Genomic DNA, 15,988 nt, shown 5'->3' on the forward strand with positions numbered 1-15,988 from the left:
TCTAGGTGGTCACAAAGCACCGAGCCGATCTCCCTGTGCTATGCGGCTGCTTCCCACTAGCTATCTACCTTACGTTTGGTAGTGTATATATGTCCATGCCTCTCTCTCGCTTTGTCACAGTTCACCCTTCCCCCTCCCCATGTCCTCAAGTCCGTTCTCTAGTAGGTCTGTGTCTTTATTCCTGTTTTACCCCTAGGTTCTTCATGACATTTTTTTTTTTCTTCCAACTTTTGAGGAGAGTCTTTGATGATCCGTAAATAAACTGAAGTAGTTGAGATGGCTCCATTAGTTCATTGGTGGGGAGCCAGGGGCCCTGGAACCCTTCTCAGGCTTCCCTGTGGACAGCTTCCCTCTGTGCTCCTAGCAATCCAACCTCACGACTGCTTAGTGTTGCCACTGTTGGAGCTGGGTCCTCCTGGGGCCTTCTGAGAGGTGAGCGTGAGGCTTCTCTGGCTCAGGCCTGTGTCTCTTCCTGTCTTGAAAGTGGATTTTTCTGCAGGAGGATGTGAGCAGTGAGAATGTGTCAGGACAGCTCTCTGGAGGGGTGGCCAGACCAAGAGACGGCTACTTGCTTCCTCGTCAGGAGAGGCCTCTGGGTTTAGCTCCAACTCTGGGCCTACATGGCAAGTTCCAGGAGGCCATGGTCTGAGCATCTCTCTCGGGGTTTGTCCCCAGGACAAAAGTGAAGGGAGAAGAAGAGTGAGGCTCCACTGCTGACTTAGCCGCACTTCGAGGCAAGAGGAGCATGGTGGGTAGGAAGGCGCCTTCCATCAGTCTGGAGCCCTTGAGAGGGAGCCTGGGTGTCAGATGTGAGGGCAGAAGCGCAAGCTCCAGATGGGTTTGTTATCAGCACTGGGCCCTGGGCAGAGCCGATGCACAGTTCCCTTTTGTCAGATGATTGAATTCATTCATTCAGCATGAACTGAGCACCTCCTCCCTGCCGGGCACTCTCCTAGCCCAGGGAAAGAGCAGAGAGCAAGACAGTTACGGCCCTGCCGCTGGGAAGCCTACATCCTGGGCTGAGTAAACAGGAAGGCTGAGGGCCTCCAGAGCTCTGAGGGCGGGAGGGTGGGCGGATGTGGGGTACCCCTGCCAGCAAAGGAGCCCCCAGGTTCTTGGACTTTCTGTCCTGAGGGCTGGGGTAGGAGATCTGGCAGCACTGTCCAGATGGGGATGATACCAAGAAATTAAAGAAGGCAACAGGAGGAGAAAGCGGGGGAGGTCTGAGCACCTACAGTGTGTAGTCCGGGGGCCGGGAAAGCACCTTTTCCATATGGTCAACTGTAATCCTCCCAGACGCCTAGTGAGGCCGTGGTCATTGTCACCATTTATAGATTTGCGGAAAGGGTGAGGCAAATGTGTGCCTTCCTGAGGCACACATCTCGGAAGTGAGGATTCCCCCTCAGGTCAGCGGACGCCATTCCATCAGCAGAAGGCCAGCTGTGTGAGGTCCCCAGAGGAGCCCCTCAGGCTCTGAGGCCTCAGGCTTGTTTTTTCCAGCATCAAAGTGTTTGCCTCAGGTGATGACACCCTGGCCTCTCCCATCCTGCAGACTCGGGCCTAATGGAGCTGGTATTGGTCCAGCACGTTGGCTGGTGTCAGAATAGGAGGACAGATGCCCCTGGGGGATCGGCTGAAATGGGTGTGCATCTGGAAGAGCAGCTTCCTCACCCGGTGGCCTTCCCAGCCCCAGTATGGCCCTGGGGATGATGGCAGAAGGTGGCCTGCTTGCAGCACTGACCTTGTGCTCAGAGCCAGAACGGTCAAAGTGACAGAACGGGTTTGAATTCCATCTCCGCTGCTTGCTTTTTGTGTAGCCCTGAGCTAGTCACCCAGACTCTCTAGGCCTTAATTTCATCATCAGCAAATCAAGTTTGGCCACAACTACAGCACAAGGCTGTGATGAGAATGAGCACAGATAAGATTGGGAAAGCACTAGCAGTGTCTGGCACGCAGTAAATGCTAATAATCAGTAGCGCTCATGATTGATGTTAATATATTATATCAGTATCAGATCATACTCCGCCGTGTATCTGGGGCTGGGCTGTAGGGCATGGTTTATTCTGGTGGCCGACTCGTATTTCCCAAGGATGCATGGGGCACAGACACTTATGGCAAATAGAGACGTCAGGTTTTGCAGCAGAGGATTCCAAACTTCCCTGTCATCAGAATCCCCGGGGGGTCTTGTTATAGATTCAGGGTTGGGGGGTTATAACCCCTCCCATTCCTTCCTCCCTCCCTCCCCAGAGATTCCCATTCATGGGTCTGGGGTAAGGTTTTGAATCTGTGTTTGTAACAAAATCCTCAGGTGACCCTGTTGCAGGAAGTCCAAGGACTAGATTTTGGGCAGCATTGCTTTAAAAGCTCTTTTTTCCAGCCCTGGCCAGCCTCGTGGCTGGCTCTCCTCCACGGCTGGGCTATTTCTGACTAATCAGTAGGAGCTGTCACCTCAAATCATGCTCCTCTTCCCTGGGCAGCCCTGGAGATGCACATGGACAAATCCTTTCTCCTCAGCTTTCTGTCTAGACACCATGCAGACCTACAAAATGTTTTCCCCTTAAAAACGTGATCACCTGTCTCTGGGTGACCACAATTTCTAAACTCTCTCCTAAGAAACATGGTTAGAGAAGGGATTTTTTTTTTTTCTGACTTGGCAATCCATTTTAAACGTGTTATAAATGTATAATGATATATCTGCCTGTGTTTGTATATGGAATGATCCCTAGCAAATGCAGACTGGGGTAGCACAGTGGTTAAACATACAGACTGTGGCCCTGGACTGTCTGGGTTTGAATCACAGCTCTGCCCCTTACTAGCTGTGCGACCTTGGGCAAGTTATACAACTTCTCTGTCCTCAGTTTCCTTATTTTTGGAATAGGACTAATAGTAGCACCTATCCCCCAGAGTCGTTAGAAGGATTGGCTGAGTTAATATTGATGAAGCACTTACAACAATGCCTGACCCATAGCGAGCCTTCACTGTAGAGAGTGAAATGTAACTGCATGAGACGACCTGGGAGATCCAGGGAGCTTGGGCATCGCATGCATTCCAGGAAAGTAAAGAAGTTTAGGTAATGATGCTGACTGGCTTTAGCCAAGCCCTGTTCTTTCCTGACACACAGTTCTGCCTTGAAGGAATTGGAACAAGCCACAGTGGTGGTGAAAGAAGCCCTGTGTGTGACCACCATGTATGAAGCAAAACATCGTTTTGCTCAACCCCATTAGCAAACTCTGTAAAGCCTTGTCTTCGGAGGATCTCTCTAGCTGTGATCTATCTAAGTGGCATGCAGACACCGGGGGACTTTTCCCTTTGTCTCAATCTTTCTTTCCAAGGTTTCGAGTTGCTGAAGGTCTGGTTTTCTCGACAGAAGAGCTATAGAGGAAGAACCTGGTGTAGGGGAGGCAGGAATTAGCAGAGATCAGAACAGCCGTGTCCAATCAGGTCTTGAGCGATGATGGAAGACAAAGGAAGGGAAGCTCTGCACCCCTTCCTCTTCTCCCCGCCCTGCCAGGTTAGCCTCCTTGCCTCCCTTGGGAGGTGGGACAGCAACGTGGCTTAGCACTGGGCCTTGGGGCAGACCCGGCTGGACAGCCTGGCCTGGTACCTAGTAGTGTTATGATCTTGGGAACTTTGCTAACCGGTCTGATTGTCTTTGGTAAAATAAAGGTGAGAGCAGTACCTGTGTCACTGAGTTGTTGGGTCAAGTTCAACAAGGTAATATATATAAAGTGCCTGGGACTCCATGAATGAAACCTTTTCTTATTCTTTTTGCTGGGTGGTCTTTTCCATGGGCCCAGTCTAGCCCAAGGTCTTGATAATTCAGGTCTTTCCCTGTACAGACTCCTTCAAAGAATAGTCCAGAATAGTTGGAGAGGGAATGGAGATTGAAAGACCAGCTTGCTTGGACCAACCCATGAGTTACTGTGTATGTGTTTGGATAGGATGTGGGTGAGGGGCTTGGAGCTCCTTGGGGAGGGACTACTCTCCACATGGTAAAGGGCCTCCTGGTGATTTCATGTGACTCTTGTGGGCACTCCAGAAGCAGTTGCAGGAAGTGTGGGAATGGGCAGAAACGCATGTTTCTGAGTGAGCAGGGAGCAGGGCAGAGCCCAGCATGGTACATGGTCCCCAGGGTAGAAACAGAGTGAAGTAGTGGGCCAGGCAGGAAATGCACTCACGGGTCAGGTTGGGTGGGCCTGGGTCACCGAGGTGGCAGAAGAGGTCTGGAACACATCTGCCAGTAGGCACTACCCACACTTCCAAGGAGGAAGTTATTGCATACCAGTTGGTCAGGTGGACCTAGCAGGAACTTCTGTGGGAGCTCAGAAGGTCCGGCCAATGGCAGCTGGGCCTAGCCATCCGGCTGGGGCAGAGCAGGGACGTACTCCCTGAGGAGTGGCACGGGCTCAGGGCCCAGCCCTGGAAATTGGAGCCCAGGGGAACAAGGGGTCAGCCCTAGGACATCGGAACTTGGCCCCGTAGGACAACAGAGGCAACACAGAAAAAAATGACTCAGGAGACTGCACCCAGAGCTTTGCCATATGCCAACAATCACATTATTTCAAATGAATTTTCACATCAACCCAACGAAGAAAGTATTGTTGTCATCATATTACCGATGAGTAAACTGAGGCTCCTTTAAGTTCACTGACTCATCCAGTGTTCCAGAGCTGATCTGTGGCAGAACCAGGAGTGCCCAGGTTTGCCCGCTCAGAATCTCATGCTTTTACCCAGGTACCAGAGTGCCCAAGTCTCCAGCTGGTGGGGCCAGGGTCTGCCTCACCAACAGAATTCTTCACACATTCTTTTGTGTGATATAGAAAGCACCGGAGCTGTGGGCTGAGAGCCACAGTGATGCTCCCTGGGACTTTGGAAGGGACCTGGTGGAGTGCCTCATCCAATCTCCTCTATTTAAAGATAAGGAAATGGAGGTTCAGAGAAGTTCACAGCCTTGCCTGGGGTCACTCAGAAGACAATGGCAAAGCCAGGACCCGAACCAGGCCTGCTGGCTCCCCACCCCGTGTTGTCTCCACTGCATTGAGCTGTTTTCCTCCCACACTGAAGAAGATTCAGGCAGACTCCTTCTGTGACCCTGCTGCATAAGGGGCATCAACAGAATCGAACGTTTAAAGGCCACCAGCATATCTCCCTGGACAGGTGGCCCTGCTGCATAAGGGGCATCAACAGAATCGAACGTTTAAAGGCCACCAGCATATCTCCCTGGACAGGTGGCAGGAGCAATTCGTCTGCAGTTGCATTTGTAAGCACAGCATGGAGAACTCATCAAGAAGCCGGCAAGGATTGCACAGGTCCTATTTGTCTACTAATTAAAACAAGGGAAATGCCAGGGGAAAAGAAGATGGATTGGGGAAAAGATGCAAGTTTTCAAGTCATGCGGAACGGCAGTAGGGTGGCAACCGCACGTCTTGGGCAGGGATAGTTCTGCCCCTCATTGGGCGTGTGGGTGCCTTTGACTCGGCCACTGCGTTCTCATCTGTCTTCCTGACTGGCTGAGCATCTTGAGGACAACACTGTGTCACCTTTACCTTTGCATGAGCAGCACCCAGCACCGGGTCTGGCATGGAGTAGATATTCCACAAATGTTTGTTGAATGACTGACTGAATGATTGAAAACCATTACTAAGGGTAAGGGTGAGACCAAATGGCTGGTCAGAGCTCTCCTTTCATATTACACCTGCCATGGGCTCAGTGCCTCCAGATTTGGCTTGCAGAGGGCCCTGGGAGATCCCATGGTCATCCTCTGCCTCTTTGAATATTGGCCTCCCTTGGGAGCCATTACCTTGGTGTTAGGGATCATCACTGGAGTTTGTTAGGGCTGACTAGCTGTGGCCAGGGGCCTGAACCAACGGGCTATAGTCAAAGGCCTGGATGCCAGGGTCAGGTTGCCCCAGTTTGAGTCTTGGCTTCATCACCTTCCAGCTGTGTGACCTTGGGCAAGCTGCTTGACCTCTCTAAGCCTGTTTCCTTATCTGTAAAATAGGGGTCATAGCATGGGGAATGATGAGGATTGAATGAGACAACGTACAGTCCTGGCACCTAGTAAGGGCTCAATCCATGTTAGGTCTTTGTACTGTCATTTCCTGAGGGGCCTGGGAGCATGGCTGCTCCCTCTGCCAGGTCGGGGGTAAGCAAGCCCTGGCTGTGTGCCCATCTTGCCTTTGTTTAGGAGCACAAAGGAGAGCAGGAGATAATGAGGCAGAGAGGAGAGGAGTCTATTAGAAGTGGCAGCAGGAGAAGCTATCGGATATACAGACGTGCGCCCGGGCAAACCTGGGCTTGGATAACATTTCCATTCTGTTTCCGTCATCCATAACTTGGTTATTTAAAGTGCAGGAAAAAAGCCAGAATATGCCGTCCTGTTTGTACAAATGAGGTTTATAAATAGCTGTTGTGGAGAGCCGGCATCGTGGAGAGATCAGGCTGCCCACAGTGAGCCCTGACTCAGTGCCGTGGGGGCCGGCTCTGCCGATCTGGAGATGTTTTGTGTCTGTCTCTGAGCCACTGTCACCTCGCTCCTGGTGGCTCCTTAGGGAGACCTACACGCTTCTACTTTGGGGATAAGAAGCACTGTGGCATTTGAATGGGATTGGAGGGCACTGGCGTCATTGGGTGTGGCAGAGATGGCAGGATTTGGAACAGGGCAGACCTGGGTTTGAATCCCATTCCATCACTTACCAGCTGTGTGACTGCTGGCAAATTGGCCTAGCCTCAGTTTTTCCTCTGTTCACTATATATCACACTTTAGGGTTGCTGTGAAGATGGAGCTTCTTCCTGCGGGCAGCTCAGCAGCAGCTCTTGCTAGTTTGGGCAAGATAGGCGGGTACCTCTGAGGCCAGACAACCGCAAGATTTTTAGGAGCCTAGAAATTAACTAATGGCTGGAGAGTAGCAGGGGTAGACAAGGGACCAGGATGACATCTGGTCACTATGATGGAGCAGGTGTGCCCAGGCCCCACTTTGGCCCCTGAACAGATCCCAAACTTTGAGCCATCTGACCTTCAGAGGATGTCTAGTTATCATTATTATTATAATTATTAAGCATCCTCATTGCTGTCTACTTAGTTACCTGGCATTTCAGTTTCTATCAGTGATATAGACTGTCTGCAAATTATCTGCTGTTGAGTTCCCACCCCAGCCTTGCTCGGGGATAGGCTGAGGGATGTGTTAGCAGCTCAATTCTCCTGATGCTCTGATTTTCAACCATGTACCTGACCATCAGAAAGCCCTTGGCTGGCAACTTACCAACACCCTGGCTTTGACTAAGGACCGGCCTCGAAGCAGCTCCGGGGAAGCCCTGGTGTCTTCTGTAGGACTGCAGCCATCGACACCATCTGTGTGTTGTTCAAGACGACCTGAGCTCAGGCCTTGAGCAGTTTGGCCCTCTCCAGGACTGTGAGCTTTTTCTTTGGACTTAAGCATGCCATTGGATTTCCTTCTCAGATTCAGTTCAGTTTTACAAGCATTGATTGAGCACCTCCTATTTGGCTGTAACTATGGTCCTGGTGTGGGGGGGGGGGGGCAACAAAACAGCACGGTGGCCTGGGATGGGGCAGGGCCTGCACTCACCTACGGCTGAATGATTCTCCGCTGCTCGTTAGCTGTGTGGTTTTTGAATTGTTCCCCTGACCTTTGCGCCCGGGCTTCCCACTTGTAAAATGAGACTGATTATCTACATGGTCTTTAGCATAGAGAAATGGCTCCACAGCAGGTAGTCAATGAATGATAGTCAGCTTTTTCTTCTGCTCCGCTCTCCTTTCGTCTCCCTTCCTCCTTCCTGCGTCTCCCACTCCCCCCTTCTCTCCTTGCGCTCAAGGAGTTTACCATCGAGTAGGGTCAGGCAGAGACCTAGACTAAACATTTCAAAACGGAATCAGGATGGGAGTAGGTACTGGGAATTCTTGGATACAGAGGTGGACGCCCACAGATGGTTTCCTTCTGTCAGCCTTGGAAGTTCAGGGAAAAGCTGAGTCACGTGCGTGTGTCGGGATGCACGCACAGGGCTGAACGTGTGTATAGCCTGCCTGTACCCACACTCACACACACACGTGCATCATACAGACATGTACATTCATACCTATCAGAAGGGAACTGGCACAAATCAGGACTCACCCCATTGTTTCACATAGAGAGGCCATAACGAAGAGGTAAGGATGGAGTTGAAGGTCAAGAATGGTGCGGTGTCCAGAGACTCACAATGCGAGGAAGCTCTGCCGCACCTAGGGCTGGTGGAACAAGGGAAGAAATAGTGTTACCAAGGTAGGAGAGAGCCTGAGTCTTGGAAGTGATGCAGCCTGGCAGGAGCGATAGTCACAGAAGGACGTGGCATACTGCCAGAGATGTGTCCCCCCACCATTCTCCTCTTATGCTCCGATTTTCTGCCATGCCTCCCATCGGCTGAGCCCTACCAAGGGAGGCTGGGTGATGCTCTAGGCAGGAGCCTCCTTCCAGGGAACAGAGCCTGGCAGGGAAGAGCGAAGAGTGGACTCTTGAGAGGGTGCAAATGGAGAGTCAGCAGCAGGGATATGCATGGTGGGTGCTCCCGCACAGGCACGCATAGGCCAGCCAGAGCTTCTTCCTGCAGGCAGGAGGGGCGAGCAGCAGGAGGGGGGCTGGGCAGGCACGGTGCAGCTGGGTGATTCCCAAGCCCCTCCCACATGTTGCTGGGAGGGGCTCTGAGAGGCCTGTGGATGGGGCTTTGTGCAGGATTTTCTCAAAGCCCATACACTGTAATGCCTCAGTCGTTTATGAGAAACCACGATTGGCTCCCAGCCTCCCTAGTCTTTGCTGAAGGCAGCAGTGGGTTTGTACATATTTGAGATAAATCTATGTGTAGTGTTTTCTCTTTCTGCCCCAGTGCCTGTGTTCAGGAGGCGTGAGAGGTACAGTGATGGCCCCGGGCAAGGGCTGCAGCTGGCTGGAGTCACGTCCTCAGAGCGTGCCCAGCTCAGAGTGGACATGGGCATCATGTGCCGTCCTCCGTGAGTGACTTGGCCACGCCCTCACCTCCTCGAGGCCCCAGAGGCACTCCTAGTCTCTGGCCCCTTGGCTTCACATCCCCGGCTCTGCCCCCTCCAACACTGCTTCATCTCATCAGGGCTTTCCCAGGAGCTGGGAGTTGGCGGCCCCAGGCTGAGCTTCCAGTCAGCACCCAGCAGTGTTGGGTGATGCAGTGTTGATTGCAATGTTGTTTGCAGTGTTGATTGACAAGAGCGTGCGTGCGTGCTCTCTGCAGGCTGGCAAAGCTGACCAGTGTGGCCTTGGGTTGTGAACTCTGAAGGACCCCACAGGTGATTTAGTCCAGGTGGTGGGCAGCAGAGAACGGTGGTCGGGACCTCTGTCTCAAATCCTAGCTCCGTGCGGCCTGTGAGAGCTCCACAACTAAATGGTCAATGGTCTGCCACTCCTTTTCCTCAGTAAGATGCCTGCAGCACAATTTTTTTGAGCAGGTTGGCTTCCAGAAGGGTAAACTGCAAAAGGCACCCCGGATAGCAAAGCTTATGGGCCTGTCTTGCCCATTTGCACATTGAGTATGTCTGTTCAGAGTGCTGTTTGGTTTTGGGTTCAGTTGATATTGCCCTGATATTGCTGAGAGAGTCCACACCTTGAAGGCATCTCCTGGTGGCAGAAATAGGGCCGCCCCGGCAGCAGCAGCAGAGAGAAAGGGTCTATCTTCCTGTTACCTGCAGAGGGAGGGCGTTTGCCCACTTCGTTTAAAAATTGCCTTAAGTTATTGAGCAGATATTAAGGTGGCAGGGAGCTAGTTCCCGGCCCTGCCCATTTTAGGGCTGGAATCTGCCCTCTCCAGGCTTCTCCTGTAACAAGGAAGAGCCAGATCTGACTACACGTTGGATCTGTTTCTTTTACTTTAACCTTTGCTTCCCATTGCTTTTGTTCACTAAAAGGATACTGTCTATACATAATGGCCTGCCTCGGGGAACCGTGCCCCCTGCCTGAATGTTAAACCAAAATGCCTTTGATCAGGGAGACATCCAGACCCTGTCCACCCGCGGATGGCTGCAAGACAGAAGAAATTAACACATCCCCTCCCCGAGGCTGGCCATTCCAGGGGATATTTGCAAAACGTATGGCCTTTTTACTTTACTTCCAAAACGTATGGCCTTTTTACTTTACTTCCTCGGTTCCTCCCCCTCTCTGTGCTATAAAAGAAACTGGCATGCAAACCCCGATAAGATGGTTATTTTGAGACTTTAGTCTGCCGTCTTCTCAGTCTGCCGGCTTTCCAAATAAAGTCGTATCCCTTGCCTCAGCACCTTGTCTTCGATTTATTGGCCTGTGGTGCATGCGCGCAGAGCGAGCTTGAACTCTCTAATGTTCCTCTCTGGCTGGCCTGGCCTTTCTGTGAGGGGCTTTGCATGTGAATGAGTCTGCCCCCGGGAGGAGGGGGAAGTTCCTGACAAATGAGGAAGGCCTGGGCTCCAGGAAAAGCTGCTCATGTGGGATTTAAGTAGATCTGTGGTACTGGAGCCATCTCCCAGCTGCCCTGCCCAAGAGTCCTGCAGTGCCAGGGACTGGACTCAGAGGACCTTCTGGAAGATGCAGGCATATTTCTGTAGCAAAATCCATACTGAGTGTGAGAACCAAGGAGAGCTACACAGGTATACACACTCATTCACAGGCACACACCTATGAACAGTCTCTCATACATACACACGCTTACAGACACGTGCAGTCGGTGTTTGGTCAGAACGGGTAAACCTGTTAGAGGAGATTGCTGACAGCATCTGTAGCACCCAGCTTAATCCCCTTCTGGGTAAGTTAGAGTGATCTGCTCAGCGCAGAGTGGAGACAGAGCTGGCGACTCTGTGCCATGGGTACCAGCCAGTTCTGGGACAGGAGGCACCACATCCTGGTGCCAGGACCCCCTGGATCACAGAGATACAAAGAGACAGGGCAGGGCTGAACTCCTTCCAGGGCTGCAAGTTCCCCCAGGAATCCCAGGCTGGCATGACTCATTAGTGCCTGGGTGGGATGCATGTCCCACACATCAAACCGCACCCCTCCATGAGCCCATACCTGGCCAATCTCGTCCCCTGAAGGGCTGGCGCCTGTGGACTTTGGGACTAGACTATGCAAGCTGGAGTTTGCATGCTATGGTCAAATTCATCCTCTCTCCACTCCTGGCTGTTCTTCCATCCCTAGAGGAGACACTTGGCTAGGGAGGCAGTGTAGAGGGTGCTGAGAACACAGCTCTTTAGCAAGATGGAATCATATTTGCATCTAGGCCACCAGCTGTGTAACTGGCTAAAGCCCTGAACCTTGTTTCTCTGTCTGCAAAGTGAGGATATTTGAGCCCAACTCTTAGGCCTGCTGTGAGGCTTAAATAAATGATCTACGAAAAGCCCCCAGCAGTGTGACTAGCATACAATAGGTGCTCAGTAAATGGGGAGCACCCATCTCCTGTCTTTGTTGTATATTCTCCTGGCCAACCTACATGAGAGAACTAGACCCATTCAGACGCAGGTAACTCCATGCAGCCCGTGCTGGCCCAGCCAGCTCTGATGACAAGGGGCCAGGGTTCTGGCCTGCTCCTTTTTGATGTGGTTTATCAGTCAGAAAACCAGAACCACCACAGGGTGTGTGTGTGTGTAATAAAGAGATTTATTATAAGGAATTGGCTCACATGATTATGGAGGCTGAGAAATCCCTAAATCTATAGGCAGCAAGCTAGAGAGCTGCTGGTGTAGGTCCAGTTCCAAAGCCAGCAGGCTCGTGTCCCAAGAAGAGCCAATGTTTCAGTCCCAGTCTGAAAGCAAGAAAAGACTGATATCCCAGCTCAAACTGTAACGCAGGAGGAGTTTCCTATAACTTGTGGAGGGTCAGCTTTTTTGTTCTATTCAGGCCTTCAACTGATTGGATGAGGCCCACCCACATAGAAGAGGACAGTCCGCTTCACTCAGTTTGCCAAATTCCATATTAATCACATCCAGAAACACTCTCACAGACACACCCAGAGTAATGTTTGATCAAATATCTGGACACTCTATGGCCCAGTCATGGCCCCACAAAATTTACCCTCACACCTAGTATCTGGTGACCTCATGCATCAGTGGGTGTCCAGGCACAGCATGGGGATAGGCACCAGTCTTAGGTGCCTCCTTAGGACCTCCAGGAGCTTTTGCTCACCCCTGTGTAATACAGCAGAGGTTGTCCTCTGCAGTAGTTGAAGAGCACATCTTGGGTGGGCCCATCAGCTGTTCAGCCATGCAGATAGCAAGGCGTCTTGACCAAGACCCGTATCAGCCCTGTGGGCCTCGCTTGGTAGCAGAAATGTCAAAGCTTTGCCCATCAGCTTGTCTAAAATAACTCTCATCATCTTCTTCTCCCTTACCCCCTGGGTTTAACAAAAATCTTTGCCCTGTGGTCTGTACCACAAACCTGGGTATTATATTTGAAACCCCCATACCGTTCCGCCCCTACATCCTGATTGCTTTCAAGTCCTGCCAGTTTCTTTCTCCTTAATGTTTCCTTCTCAGATCCATTACTTTGTCCCCCCACTGCCGTCACCCGGGCCCTACCTGGCATCATCTCTTGCTGCTTTCCTGCATCTTCTTCCCCAGTGGTTTTCTTGCCCTCAGTCTTGTCCCACAGAGCCTGTCATCCACACTGTTGCCAGAGGAGCTCTCTAAAATAAGAGATCCAACCACATGATTCCCTCGTTAATCATCTTATCAGCTTCTCGCTATTAGTGTTTGTAGGCTGATGTTCTAAGAGCCAAATTCAGCTCACACTTACCAAAAAAAAAAAAAAGAATTTGAATACTTTTACATACTGAAGGGTGTGTACCTTCCAGTTTGCCACTGTCCTCACCACTCCTTATTGTCTCACACCTGCTCACTTTCCTCCTTTGTTACTTGTCCAGTCCCTGGAGTCAGAGGCCCAAACGCTTGAGCATGAAATTTGAGTCCCTTCACAATTTGGCCTTGGCTAACCTTCCCAGATTTATTTTTAGGCAATTCTACCTAAGTACCGTGTGCCTAAGCCGTCCTGTTCTGTACCTTTCCCCAGACACACAGTATAGTTGACCCTTGAACGCCAGGTTAATCCACCTGTAATTTATAGATAGCCCTTCTATCTGTGGTTCGGTCACATCCACAGATTCAACCAACTATGGCTCGTGCAGTACTGTAGCATTTACTATGGAAAACTATCCAGGTATAAGTGGACCTGCACAGTTCACACTCTCATTGTTCAAGGGCCAGCTGTAGTCTTCCTCATTTCCATGGCTTCATCCATGTTGTTCAGTTTGCTTGGGTGGCCTTCCTCTCTTTGAACCCCTGGCTAGTCGCTAGTTATCCTGTAACACTCTATTCATATGACACCTACTCTTTATAGGCTTTCCATAACATTCTCTAAGTCTCAGTTTCCTCCTCTGTAAAATGGGGGTAATCATAGGATCTACCTGATGGGGTTGTCACGAGGATTAAATGAGATAACCCAGACAGAGTGCTTAGCACCATGTCCAACATGTAGAAAGTGCCCAAGAAATACTCAGCCACCTGCCTGCTTGGCATCTAGAGATGTCAGTGTTTTGGGCAGGGGCAACTATAGGGACTCTTCTGTCTGTCTTTGGCCAGGGTGCCTGAGTTTGACAGGCTTTTACCACCCACAGTTAAAGCAAATAGATAGTCATTAGTGTCCATCAGGCAGTAAATAGGAGACAGCCTATATTACAGATGCCTGGCTTGATGGGGTCATACAAGATTGGCGGTTGGGGGGGGTGGGATTCGTTAGGCCCAGAAAACTCTGCTTGCGAAAGCAAAACAGAGAAAATGAAACCTGGTTTTATAAATACATTTAGACTTGTTAAAAAAAATATGTGTGTGTGTGTGTGTGTGTGTGTGTGTGTGTGTGTGTGTATATATATATATATGTCTATAATCTTGAAGGAGTTTAAATATTTCATTGCTCATGGCCTGGTACCTCTCATTGGTAAACTGCTGTAGTGGTGGCAGTGCTTGTGGGCTTCTGTTTACAGTTCCATTGAATGAAACTCATGTGGACATTTACTTAGGAAAAATCTGTTAATTGCAGCACCACATAAGAATAATCATTATTGTCCCTTTTTGGTCCTGGAATGACTTGACTGCATCAGACTAGAGATTTGCAAGGCAAACAAATTATCTGCAGGCATAGCAAGAAACCCCTGCCCCCGCCAGCCCAGCAGCAGACCAGTAAGGACATTTGATCTGAAAATGCCTCAGAGAGTGAAATACAGGTTCTGTGCTAGGTTTTCTTTTTCTTTATGCAGAGAAAAGCCATAGTGGAAGCAGAAGCAGATGATTCTTCTTCCATCCTTAGTCTAGGGGTTCCATCCTTAGTCTTAGCCCTGGAATGCTGTTCTCTTCCCCTCTTCCAACAATCTGTTGGTTTAGTGAACACCTAGTGGCCTTAATGCAAATGTCAACACTATCTCTGGCGCTTTTTCCAAACCCTTCCCTGACTCCAAGCAGGTGGGAATTTCTTCCATCTTTTCCGGCTACCAACTGGATACCTCCATGCGTTTGTCCCAGAGACAGCTCACATGTGCTGTGTTCAACGCCAAATCATCAGCTTTTCCCATGCCTGCTCCCCTTTCTGCTTCTCCCATATCCGTGAATAACTCCACCCTCCATTCAGTGATTAAATCCATGCCATCACATTCTGTGCTATCTCTCGATCTTTCCTGACTCATCTCTCATCCAACCAAGTCTTACTGATGAACTCTGAAATACTTTGTGAACTTTTTTATTCTCATCATCACAGTTCCAGTTCAGGAACTGTTTTTTTTTGCGGTATGTGGGCCTCTCACTGTTGTGGCCTCTCCTGTTGTGGAGCACAGGCTCCAGACGCGCAGGCTCAGCGGCCGTGGCTCACGGGCCCATCCGCTCCGCGGCATGTGGGATCTTCCCGGACCAGGGCAGGAACCCGTGTCCCCCGCATCGGCACGCGGACTCTCAACCACTGCGCCACCAGGGAAGCCCTGGGAACTGGTTTTGATCTAACAGTCTTCTTATTCACTGTGTTCTCTGCTTCTCACTCATCCTCCACTCTGCCAATTCTAGGGTGATATTCCTAAAATACAGATTTGCTGCAAACTTTTGATCATTCCCGTTGTCTTGAGTATGAGGTTGAAACGTGTTGGCACGGCATTCTAGGGCATTTGAAATCTGCTTCTCTATTTCACTGTTTTTCCCACCACTCTTCCTCCTGAACTGCCTATACTCCGGCAACACCAGAATTTATTCTTGCATGCATATATATTTTTTCTTGTATCTCTGAATTTTCCTACTTGCATGGAATTCCCTCCTCTCTCCTCTGCTAACATTGGCCTTAACCTTCAAGATGCAGTTTAAGTTTCACATCCCTTAGGAAGCCTTCTTGGAAGCCCCAGGCAGAATCTCTGTCTCCTTTCCTAGTGCTCCCTAGGGATTGTGTTTATGTCTCCTTTGAAACATTTCCACTCTCTGTGCCAGCTATGACTTGAGCGTGTCACAGAGAAGTGTCGTGAAGGCAGGGACTGGGCCCTATTTATTCCCTTTGTTTAGTAGGCAGTGGTGTAGATGATTCTCAGTATACGTGGATCAGACCGTTTTGTTATAACAAACAACCCCCCACCCCAATCAATGACTTATAACAAGTAACATTTACTTCTTGCTCTTATTAATGTTGGAGGCTGTGTGGGTCAACTGTGGTGGCTATAGGGCTCTGCTAACTTCTTCCCATTCTGAGGCATAGGCTGGAGGAACAACCTCCATTTGGGACATGCCATTTTCCTGGAAGAGGAAAAAAAAGCAAGAGTCTTCCATGCGAAGGCTCCCAGAGCTTCTGCTAGGGCAGAGTTTATATCATATCCCGTTGGTCAAAGCCAGTTACTGCTCAAACCCAGTGTCAGTGGAGAAGTATTCTCCCATAGGATGGAAGAGGCACTGCAAGGCGAAGGCAATTAATAACAAATGTTTAGTATTTTT

At 50.3% G+C, this 15,988-nt stretch overlaps 1 protein-coding gene across 3 annotated transcripts in view; it reads left to right on the forward strand.

Annotated features, from left to right (window-relative positions):
* GALNT18 (polypeptide N-acetylgalactosaminyltransferase 18) overlaps window positions 1–15,988 on the forward strand; it is a 350,064-nt gene that overhangs the window by 74,749 nt on the left and 259,327 nt on the right. The window lies entirely within an intron of this gene.

The sequence above is a fragment of the Aethalodelphis obliquidens genome, unplaced genomic scaffold, assembly GCF_003676395.1.
Source record: "Aethalodelphis obliquidens isolate GAN/ISIS:26980383/991018 unplaced genomic scaffold, ASM367639v1 scaffold14, whole genome shotgun sequence".
Lineage (NCBI taxonomy): Eukaryota > Metazoa > Chordata > Mammalia > Artiodactyla > Delphinidae > Aethalodelphis > Aethalodelphis obliquidens.